Source organism: Ambystoma mexicanum, chromosome 3q (genome assembly GCF_040938575.1).
Source record: "Ambystoma mexicanum isolate Mex_15411 chromosome 3q, UKY_AmexF1_1, whole genome shotgun sequence".
Classification (NCBI taxonomy): Eukaryota; Metazoa; Chordata; class Amphibia; order Caudata; family Ambystomatidae; genus Ambystoma; species Ambystoma mexicanum.
This window is the reverse complement of record NC_090926.1, coordinates 983,109,121-983,121,828: the sequence shown is the minus strand read 5'-3', so window position 1 is coordinate 983,121,828 and position 12,708 is coordinate 983,109,121.

Sequence of the window (12,708 nt, the reverse complement as noted above, 5' to 3'; positions counted from 1 at the left end):
GGTTGGTCCATATGGAGGCTTGTGGATGTTGGCAACCAATTTCAAATGTGTCTGTAGGGCAGACTAGTAGCCAAAGAAAAGATTGTTCAAGCTGTGAAGCGGGATTGCGCTTCCTCCCCTCTCCCTCATATATCTGTAACTGCAGCATTTAGAAATTATCCAATCGGGAGTTACCTTACAGGGCCCCACTGGTGTGACTGTAGCCTTTGTCAGCTTGAGGGAGGGAATAGGTCCAAGTTTGGTAAACAGGATCAAACTCATTTGAGGGTGTAACTGATTTGACTCCTAACTGTATGACACATGGACACAGTCCTAGATTATTTTTGCTTTCTCTTTGAGTATGATCGAAGGAGGAAAAAAGAAGAGAAAGGCCAAGTGGAATGAAAATGCTGGCGGACGACTACCAAGAATGTGGGCCTTCACAGAGGAGCATTTTGATGCACCTCGAACTAAAGTACACACCCACCTTTTAAAGGGTTAGACCTCCCTATTTATAACAGTTGAAGAATGTGGTTGGTGTTTTCGGCAGTTTCCAGGAAGATGAAGGTTCTCCGCAAACGTAAGTTTGACCACCTTCATATTTCACATGTAGAGGAGACCGCTTGCTGATGGGAGTCATCTTTAAATACGTAATTACCTCAAATCACGTGGTGAGCTGCGGAACAGCCAGCTAGCCAGCACGTACATTATTGACCTCGCAGCACCGAACACTGGTGGCACTCTCCTTGCTTTCTCTTCCTTTCCCGGGCCTAACAACAAGCTCCCTGCACGATAAAACACAAAGCTTACACAGGGAACTGTAGTTGGAAACTAAACTCTATTCCCAACTAACAGCACTTCACCCTGTGCATAGGGTGGCCAACTGTCCCGTATTGTGCGGGATTGTACCGTAATTGGGGACTCAGTCCTGCAGTTTGCATAGTGGCTGTGCGGACGCAGGTTGTTGCAACTTGCTTTGTTCCCTGTAGTGTGACTCTCGGGAGACAGCAAGTCAGGACAGCCTGCATCCAGCACAGCCACTCTGCAAACTGAAGTGGCTGTCTACACACCCCAGCGCTGCTGCCTGCTGCTTTCTTTCTCTGGGCGGCTCTGCGGCCCCGGCTCCTTTTGAACCTGCAGGTCGAGCTGCTAACGGTCTGACACCTGTCTTCATTCCAATGCTAATGCTTTGTTGCTGGGGTCGTGATGGTAATGTTTGCAGTTAAAAAACGTGACTATCACCTCCCAAGGACAAGCCATTTGCATTGCAATTAATCCAGGTGTGAGCCATTAACAAATTTAAATTACAAATGGGGCGGGTCAAACGTGAATGGTGTTGTGACGTCATCACTGCCTTGTGGGCAAGTGTCCCGCAAAAAGGATATAAAAAAGTTGGCCACCCTACCTGTGCATCCTTGAATTTTTATCAAGCGAGGGCTGACTATTACGTCAAACACGTCCCTGTGAATGCCTAGGAAAGCTCCAAATAAATACAAAATTCAAACTGTTCGCAAACCTCATTACAAACCCTATAACAAAATGCCGTGGGTGACTGCAACAGAACCCCATACAACACTTGGAGGCTGATTCATGGAATTATTTGCGCCAAAAAACTGAGATTTGTCCGCCATTCTGCCTGCAAATCCCTGTTTAACAAATGGGGATTTTCAGGCAGAATGGCGCACACATCCCTGTTTTTCGGCTCATACATTTCATGAATCAGCCCCTTGAGGTTGAAGGTGCAAAGAAACAGGGCTTGGTGGCAAAAACTGACGTAATTAATCATGGAACGATTAAAGCTTTCTTTCTCCGGGAGAAGTGCTCAGCCTTGGTATCTAGGCTGGAAAATAGGACAAAAGAGAATTGATTTCTTAAGTAGGAAACCTGCGTCCCCTGCATGCTATCGATGAGGACTAGGCCTAAGTGTAGTTTGAGTGTTTGAAGGATTGATGGCTGTTCGGGAGCCCCAATGAGGGAGCCACCAAATAGTACAACCTTCTATTTACTAACTGATAGACATATTATGCTTTAGACATTTCTATTATATTAGCTACAAGGGCTAGAGATGTCATAAATTCAGCTTGACAATTCTTGGATAGATTTCAAATACACAATTTTATTAATGATGTAGGAAAGCCCAACACGTTTTGAGTTGCTATCATTCCTCATCAGGGGCATATTTTCATTTTCATATACAGTTTCTATGAGAGAAGAGAATATTACCATATTTTAGTAATTTTCAACAATTTACAATATCTACATATATTCAATTTACAGTATTGTTATTACACAATCTTTATATAATCCATAATCCAAAGACATTTATTGCATTTAACCATAGCCTAAGTCACCATAGGCAAAGGCATTTTGACTTACCTTTTCCATTTCACCTTCAATAGGTGTTGCTTCTTAAAGGCTGAGACACTGAGTCTTCCCCCAGGGAGTTACTCACAACCAGTACTAGACCACGCCTAAATTGGAGCACCTGGAGCTTGTTAGCACAATTGGGACAGTGGATCTTTGCTTCAAAAAGTAAGTGCATCACTATTAGAATTATGGATACATATCCATTTTAGTGACTACAGTGACCAACAAATCAGCAAGTCCCGATCATGAATCCTATAAGGCCTAGAGCTTTACAAGACAATTGTCAGGCCCTTACACAGTAGTGGAGTCACTCGGTGAGGTCAACTATTTAGTGGACCTTGGAAGGGCTGGTCAGGCTCCAAAAGACCATGTAAATAGGCTGAAGGCTTTCATCCCAAGAGTTGAAATCGCTGCACTACTGCTGGCTTCAGATGGTGAGGAAGAGGAGTCAGAACCTCTCCCTGACCTGTTCCAGGGCAGTCCTTCATGCAGCTCCATTGAGGGTATCCAAGTGGCCCCTCACTTGACTGCTGATCAACAAGCAGAGGTGAAAAGTTTGCTGAGGCAATTTTCCCCCTTGTTCTCACAATCTCCTGGTTTGACACCTTGGTGCAAACATGACATTTTCACAGGAGACAGTGTACCTACCAAAAGTAGGGGATACAGGATGTCAGACAAAGTAAGATATACATTAAGACTGAGGTCAACAGGGTGATTGAACCCTCTAGTATTCCTTGGTCCAGCCCTGTGGTTTTGTTCCAAAGGCAGGTACCTCTGAGCTGAGGTTCTGTGTGGATTACAGGGCTCTGAATGCTGTCACCAAGACAGATACACACCCCTTGACTAGAGCAGATGAGCTGGTGGATACTTTGGGTACTTCCAAATACCTCAGTACATTTGACCTCACTGCAGGCTATTATCAGATAGCTCTTGCAGAACATGCCAAGGAGAAGACAGCTTTCTCAACACCAGAGGGTCCTTACCAGTTCGGGGTAATGCCTTTTGGGTTGAAGAATGCCCCTGCCACTTTCCAGAGGCTTGTGAATCATGTCCTTAATGGGTTGGATGAATTCTGTCTAGCACATCAGGATGATATAGCAGTTTTCAGTGCCACCTGGGAGGATCATGTGAAGCACCTCAAGATTGTGTTTCAGGCTCTTCAGAAGGCCCACTTGACCATCAAGGCCAGTAAGTGCCAGATTGGGCAAGGGTCAGTGGTCTACCTTGGACATGAAGTAGGTGGAGGGAGGATTCAGCCTCTACCCAGTAAAGTTCAAGCAGTACAAGACTGGCCTACCCCCACTACTCAGACCCAAGTGAGAGCCTTTTAGGACTCACTGGGTACAACAGACATATCATGGCAGACTATGGCGCAATAGCTGCCCCTCTGACTGCTCTCAAAACTCCTAAGAAACCCAAGAAGTTAACTTGCTCTGAAGATTGTGGGAAGGCATTCAATGGCTTAAAAGACTCCCTGTCACAGGCCCCTGATCTCTGGGCCCCTGGTTACCAAAGACAAAGACCTTTTATTGTGCAGACAGATGCCTCTGACACTGGGATAGGAGCTGTACTATCACAAGTAGATGAGAAGGGTAAGGAACACCCTATTGGCTTAATTAGTTGCCAGCTTAAGGACAGAGAGCTCAGATGTTCTACAGTAGAGAAGGAATGTTTCTCTGTTTTGTGTGCCCTAAGGAAGCTGAGGCCCTATCCCTATGGGACCCACTTCACTGTGCAAACTGACCATAAGCCCTTAATGTGGCTAATGAACATGAAGACAGAGAATCCAAAGTTGCTCAGGTGGTCCATAAATCTGCAAGGCTTTGACTTCACTATTGAGCATAGACCAGGTGTCCAACATAGCAATGCTGATAGGTTGTCCAGAATGTTTAAACGACCTGAACATGAGACTCACCCAGGGGTGGATTAATTATCCCTGTCCTTGCTCTGGGGGGGGGGGCGAGTGTTAGGAAATATTTCCAATTATGTTTAATTTTCCCTCCATTTGTTTACTCCCCAACTTTTTTGCTGATGTTAAACACCATAGTCTGACATTACCAGAGGAGCCCAGCCTTCTGCTGCACTCCTCTGGGCTTTTCTCTCACTTTTTATGGGGAAACTGACATGCCCTTAAGAAAGTCAACACTGGGAGACTTTGTTTCCCTTAGTCCTTTCCACTGTTGCAACTTTTCTGCAACATGTAACAAGTGTACCATGTACCCTACTATACCATGCACTTGGGTCTAGTCATTTCCAAAGGCACTAGATACTTTCAAAGGGTTTATTAGAAGTGCAGATGTGCCTTGGACAGGGCTGGTGACAGCTTATAATTTTGCATATTTTTAACCCTTTCCTGCCAGGCAAGCTGTGATTGCTGCGCTTGGCACAAATAGGTGGCTTGGCTCCAAAATGGTCATGCCACACGGTTCTTTGTCCTGTCCTTTGGCCATCTTGTCCCTTTACCTTCGCCAGGTCGAGCCGACCCGGGTCAGTCCTTATTTGAGCATGCATTCTCCCGCGAATCACCAAGCTTTCGCAGGCTTCTGCATGCCTTGTGTGTGTGCCTAAAGGATGTGGGCTGGAACGTCTGGTTCCAATAAACATCGTGGGTGCCAGAGATTCTGGAGTGCTGTGAATGCCTGGGAGCACCGTGCTCCATGATTGGTCCATGTATGGTATGCCTGTATGTGAGCAGATCTCCTACTGGGTCCTCTTTGTTGTGACGCAAAGGAGATACTGGATAAGGCAGGGCCCCAAACACCCATACCATGTCAATCTCTGGAGTGCTCACTGAACAAAGGCTAGGATCCAAGCATCCTGAAACTAAGAAGCTGAGTCGAGGAACCGCTTGTGACCCGCTGGAAGGTTTGGCACCCTAAGCCCGCTGTGGTCCCGTGGGGCCCCTCTGCATCTGATCATCCTAGAAGGTCTGCGAACATGCTTCGACCCAGTGGAATAGTGGAACCAACTATTCTCGGCACCTTCATCAAAGCCTGCAAGTAAGCCTTCTCAGAAGTGTCCCTGAGCCAACCAGTGGCCTGACCAGCTTTCGCAGACTCTTTGCCCTAATACGGCTGCTATTTCGAGGAGGCCCTCGAAACCTGGTACATCTCCAGCTCTGTGTTTAAGGCACTCTAACACCGAATTTTGTATACTTGGCATTCCCAGGTCTGGAGTAAAGTTAGTGCGCCCAAACCAGAGTATACTTGTATACCGTGTTGCCCAGCCGTGGTGACGAACTTTGCAGGTGCACTGCATTTGTGCCCCTCTTGCCCCTGAAGCCTGCTGCAGTGAAACTGCTTGATCCATCCACCAGGAGCGGAGAAATTGGTGAGGGAAGCCTTCTGGTCATACCAATGTTTCACTAGGGCTTGTCCTGATTTCAATTTTTCACTAGCCAGACCCATCAGGAGTACCATCCTTTTTCTGAGCCCTAGCACATAGTCTACTACATTGGTAGTAATGGAGAGAGTGGGCATCTCCAATCCCTCCTTGACTATGGCTAAGGGTCCCCTCACAGGGTGACCAAACAGAAGCTCAAAGGGGCTGAAGCCAACACCCTCCTGTCGTACCTCTCTGTAGGCAAACTGTAAGCATGGTAACAGAAGATCCCATTTTCTTGTTTGGGTTTCTTCAGATCCCCAATCATGCTTTTTAAGGTCCTGTTAAACCTTTCAACTTTGGCTCTAAAACTGGCACCTTCCACTACCATGGAATTTTTAAGACTAGGACTCAGGATTGCTTCTCTTAGTACTCAGTTATGTAAGACAAGAGCTACTTTATACATCAAGTCCAAAGCATCCCCAATATGTCCTTTGCTAAGCATGCTGGGCAAGCACTGTGGACGACATGTTAGCACACATGGGAAGAACTTTGAAACTTTACATTTAGAATTCTTTAGTATTATAAGCTAGATGCCCAGACCAAACTCCTTGGTTAACGATGACTTCCTTTTTTAGAAAAGCCAACAAATGGGATTGGCTTAAAAATGACACCCACTTGACAAGTCTTCGTAGTTATAGTCAGGTGGCACAGGTTGTACACAGATACATGAAGCCGAAACCATACCTTTGTCAGTTACTTTATTTTTTACTGAGACTAAGAATTAACCAATTGCCCCTATTGATAATTAGAGGGTTGCAAATGGGTATTCCAAAGGATTTGAGATTGTGTCGTCTATGCAAATCGTCTGAACACATGGAGACTGCGGGACACGTGATGACCGAGTGTAGAATACTCGGTTCTGCTTGCATGTGTTTCTAAGGTGATAGAGTACACAATTACGACTCAATAAAATCAAACTCCTTCTGGAATTATTGTTTAAATTCCGAGCCATGCCAAATTCACATTGCACTTTACCGAGTTTGGAAAACAAAAGAAAAACAATTAGGTATTAAGTCAACATATAATATGTGGCAATAGAGGTAGTCTGGCAAATAAGAGTAGGTGATATAGAATTTTGTTTAAACCTGAAAGATTCTTTTCAATTATGTTAAATGTGCAAGTCTTGTACAAATGTGTTGGTGTCGTCTGTTTTGATGCACGATTTGTAATCATTAATGGTAGATAACAGTATGAATGAACATTATCAACTGTATGGAAACATATTTTTATCAAAAACATTTTTTTAGTAGTAATTGTTTATACTGTATTATTTATACATGAAATTAAATGATATGAATGTTGTTAATTTGTTGAAGTTCTGAAAAAAAAAATATAACCCTCGATCCAGGAGTAACATTCCCTCATGCAGGACACAACGGGCAAGAAAGAGCGACCTTCTTCAGTTAACCAAATAATTGTTGCGAATCTTTGACAGTTAGCAAGTCTGCATTGACAAGTTCATTAAGTCTTGTATTTACTGTATGTAAATTCAGGTGCGTTGATAATGCATGTTCAAGGTTCCTCATCAGTGGAGATAATGGATGAGTGCTTCTAAACAATAGCTCTATTATGCCCACAATGTGGATTGCACAAATACATTAATGACCTGCTATTTATATAGCACTTTCAACAAAACATTTCTATGTACAATTATTATTACTGAAAAGAACCTGGCGCTAATTCAACAGTCTCGGTGGGGGGGGGGGGTGAGAGTCTGAGTTGGCATTGCTGGGATTCAAACTGCGACATGCTAATTGTGCTCACAAGCTCTACGCAGTTATAATGCTCTTATTCACCCTCACTTTGTACACTGTGGGCCTCATTAGGACCCAGGCGGTAAGGGGTTTACGGCGGCGTAAACAGCGCCGACCCTTACCGCCTGATTCCGAGGTCCCTTAGCGCCATGGAGGATTTAACACCTGCTTTTAGCAGGTGTTAAAATCCATGGCGCTAAGGGACCATGTTGTTAATTACGCCACCGTAATTTACGGTGGCGCAATTAACGCCTTCCCCACTCCCATTATGCCCTATGGGGCAAAAATGGGAATGGGGAAGGGTAAATGGGTTAATGGGGACTTACCACCCCGCCAACCTCGGAATGGGGCGGTAAGTCCACCAACCACCATGGCGTAAACGTAGTTTACGCCATGGCGGTAAAGGTACGGCCCAGGTGGTAACTTACCGCCTGGGTCGTAATGAGGCCCTGTATGTACACCTCTTCTAGCATCAGATTCATTTGCTTATTTATCTATTATTTGTGGATTTACTTGGTGCCCGCAGCAATGTGTCATGGCTTTGAGGCACATCACTGTACAAAATGCAACATCATGTGATTCGTCATCACCTGGGGATGTAGTATGTTTAACTCCACAAACGTAAGGGTTGGTCAGGGACATCATTTCACCAAATGCCAAGGGTAGCGGAAGTGACATCACATGACCCTTGACCTCTGATGACATCACAAGGCATGATGTCATTGAACCCCACCCGGAAGTGACATCACAGGAAGCGAATAAACACAACCTTACACCCCTTGACATAACAGGAAGTGGCATCACGTAGCATTGCCCCTAAGTACAGTACGAAAAATATGGTTACGATATCAGTGTAATGTGATATACATTTCATACAAGAATGGATCACCATATATATCGTTAATATAAATGTGTATAGGCAATGCAGACGTCCATGGCCAAATTATAATGATATGTTATCATATAGCACTTACGGTGCATACATAGGACAAATGTACATACAATTTCACCCAACCTGTGTTGGTACTCATTGATTGACCTCAGAAGGATGAAAGGCTGAGTTGGCCCTGGCAGAGTTTGAACCTACAACCAGCAGATCACACACACATCGCAGCAGCATGCACTCAACCCACTAATCTATCTTACTGTCTATAGCGATTTTACCAGCTCTAGTAAAATGAGCATTTACATGTCTGAATGTTCTCAAAGTCAGAAAACAAACAACACTCTGTAGTGGAAACCATTAAACTGGTAAATGATATTTAACAGCAGGCTAGTTCATATGCAGGTCTGTTGCAAAGTTGGCCACATGTCAAGTATGCATGGATCTACTTTTCAGGCTTCAGATGTTGGCAAAATACATACCATTGGGAGGATTCATAATTGTGTATTAAAGAATTTAGAGTAGCGCATGGAAAGCAGCACACTAACACAGCATCCCGTACTTTGGGCACTCGTTACCTCATACATGCAAACAAACATCCTGAACAGCATTCCAGGGAGATGGGAAAGATAGACACACTACAACAAAGCATTAATTGTAGCACAATGAAATCAAGGCCCACTTCATGTGCCATGGCCAAACATTTCTATGCTGTACACAAGCTTTTAGGCACAAGGATACTGAGATGGAATGTTTTGTGATGATCTTAACAGAGACAATGGCATTACAAAAACATGCTATAACTGCAACTTGCGAAAAGCAAATACCTAGTCCGAAGTGGATGCTTACTTTTTGGACATTTTTGTTTGCATTGTGAATTTAAGGAGTTTAAGACCAGACTAAAACAGCGATTCACCCCTGAAATGTGCCTGACAATAAATGTTAATGAGTATAGCAATTATTGTACAGACTTCCAGAAAGACCATTTTTTTAAAAAATGTCTATTATTTCTTATTTAGGTTTAGTGCTCAAAGTGTTACACTTGTGGAGCAGGTTGCCTTTTTTGAGAGGCCTGAACAAGAAAGACAGCCACTCCAGAAACAAAGAAACACATGGCACTGGCCACAGCCCAGGAGCTACCATTTAAGAAAAATGCTAAACGTTTTACATTTATTTTTTATTTTTTAGGGGTAGCAATGGAGACCACAGGGGTTGCAAGGGAGAACACAGGGGATGCAGCTGTGACCCCTGGAGACCCCCAAATGACGCAGTGGGGGCTGGGTGATGATAAAAGGAAGCTCCCAATGAGGAGTCTCAATCCCTTGGTCAAGAAGACTGACAGTTGCCATCTCACATGCCCCATCTCCTCAAGCAGATGGATCCTTTCGCCAGCAACCTTCGCTGTAGATATAATGTTGGTGTGCTGTGAACGTCCACATTCTTTAAAAGTGTCTAAGGTCACACAATAAATCCATCATCAATATTCCTGTGTCACAGGGTACCACCCCATACAGAGTATTGACAAATTAAAATGTTTCGCCTTACCAAATCCGGCATGAGCAAATTAGCATACCCATGGGCAAGTTGAGAGCCCATGGTGGTCCATGTTGTCTGTTTGTAAAAACAGTCCTAACAACAAACCAAAACATTTTGCAAAATGCGGGCGCTTTGAAACACAATTTACTTGATGTATAAGCACCTTACAAATGCACAATAAATAAATAAATACCAACCATACAAAATGAGCCAAATCAGAGATGTCACTAAGACTTAGGGACACTCTTGGGCATCCAATAGTAAGTTGAAGATTTATACTGGACATCATTTACACAGATGATTGTATTCTGGGTAGAAACCTACTCACAGTCCTAAAAGAGATGATTGGGGAATTGGGTGGCCCTGAACTGACAGATTCTGCATGTTATGAAACACGTAAAAAATACCTTGTAGAAAATGCCAAAAGATGGGAAAATAAGCAAAATATTTTCAGTGTGTGAAAAGGAAAAACATCCTGGAGGCTGTAGCCATAACATATAACTATAACCAGGCCCAAGAGTATCTACTTAATTTTGCCTCGCCTCTACTTAGGAGAACATACATGCCATTGCGAATGAATCTGCTGCCTTGCTTGGCGGTGCTGGCTGCCTTGCTTTGTGGTGCAGGGCCCAGACACAAAATACCAAAAGAGCTGCGTTGCTGTCGAATTTGCAAAAACAAAAGCACACCAGAAACCATTAGGCATGTGTTGACCTCCTGTGATATGCTTGCAGAACCTAATCACTACCACCTCTCAGGCTTTGCACCATCACTCGAATCAATAAGATCAAATTGGTTCTGATGGCTTCCAATGTCTCAGCAGTCATAATACATCAGTTTTAATAATTGAATTGTGGTATGAATGTGAGGCTACATTTAAACAATAGGTCCTGAGCAGGGGGGCATTACCACGTCTGGTAATGACCCAGGGCCCTGTAAGTGATTTCAATCTGGCACTTCACCTAAGCCAATGCCTAGCGTGTAATGCACAACTGAAATCCTTATTTATTTATTTGTGTCTAAAAGTTATTTTATTCTGAACGATGTACCACTTATATCACGCCCCACTCTTGGAATCCCCCCGGTAACACTGAACCAGGAATCAGGCTGGTTTGCAAAGTTAAAATATTTTTTTATATATTCACAATATAATCACACTATTTTTAATGGGAATACAATACTCACTAGTCGGGTGATGTCACACTTAGCAATCTCCTTAATCACAAGGAGTAATAATGAGCAAAAACAATGCAGCACAGCAATAATACTTTTGTGGGTGTGTGTTCAAATCAAATAGCAATGTCGTTACTCTTTCCCCATGCACACTCCTCAACCCCCCAATATGCAATGTAGAGAGATAGGAGGAGAGAGAACAGGTTTCAAGAATGCAGAATTCAAATACAAGGTCAATCCCAATTTCCCCACCAGAAAACACAAGAGAGAAACAGAACTGTTTGGCAAACTATCAAAATGGTTTTTAAAGTTACCTGAGAATGGATTGGGTAAAACACTAAATATGGCTTAAATCACTGAAATTGTTTAAATTCTAATGGGAGCCACTTTATCTGGTTGCAGACACACACTAGCAATGATTTGACACCAATAAGCAATATGCAAACTGAAATTTGAGTTTGGGTGCAATGAAAAGCTATTTTACATGTGCAATATTTTGCCAAAACAAAAATTTGCTGCAAATTTTTCCGTGCGGGGAAATCACGATCTCGGGAGAACTATAAGGATTTGAGATGCTTATTTGGTTCTATGGAAAGCTCAGGATGTTAGCCACAAGCAGACATTTATATATTGTTTCTAGCATACAATTTGAAGAAGTTATGGATGTTTTATTGGAGGTTGTCTTTTCAGATATAGGTGCAACAATGAGAAACAGGGATGCGCTTTTCAAAGACAAACAGGATTTTCTTACACTAGGTAATGACTATAAAGAAGCAAATACGACACGGGAGCATAGCGACTTGACCAGAACGCCTCTGGATCAATTTTTTGCCTGCCGAGGAGCTTGCCTTCTTCAGATGAAATATATCAGCACAAAGACATGTTTAACACTACTATTACAGAAGGAAGATAGTAGGGATGAGATAGAGTTCAGGCAATTCAAAATAATTCTAACAATGTAGTTCTGGATATAAGAGGGGATGGATTTGAGATAGGGATTGACTATGGATAGTACATAGGCTAGTGACACAGTTCTATACTCTGGATACTCACTATATGTATTTGAACAGAACCGTCAGGAATTCTGGTCAGTCAAGATTTCTGGACAGGAATTCTGCTGGGCGCGCTGGACTGGACAGGGTCTGCAATCAGCAAGGCACTCTGGTAACCGCACGACAGGACTGGGTCTGCAATCAGCATGGCGCTCTGGTCACCGCACGACAGCACTGGGTTTAATTTGCCCCGGTTCTGCAGATAATATTTGGCAGGAAAGCAGTTACAGCACAACCTGGCTGTTCGTTGGCTCCCCTTAGAGGTCTGGGGTAAATTCTGGTTTCTGGAATTTTAAGACCTAGCTGAGAATGTTTCAGCTATAGAAATGGGGCGTTCTGCTTGCCAAGTTTCTGGAGTCTGGAGCAAGGAATATGGATGGATCTTCTTTAGGGTCCTTTGCCAGGAATCGGTTAGTGGGGGAGTCTGTGTGTCTTTCTAAGTCCTCAGCTTTCTCTATTTTTGCTTTTGGTAAAGGGGTGTGTATGCTGGATTATCCTAAGTGTACCCCCTAGGCTGACTAATTGTTAGAATCTCCCCTCTCCCTTGATTGGAGGAGAAAACAGGGTGTCACCATGATGA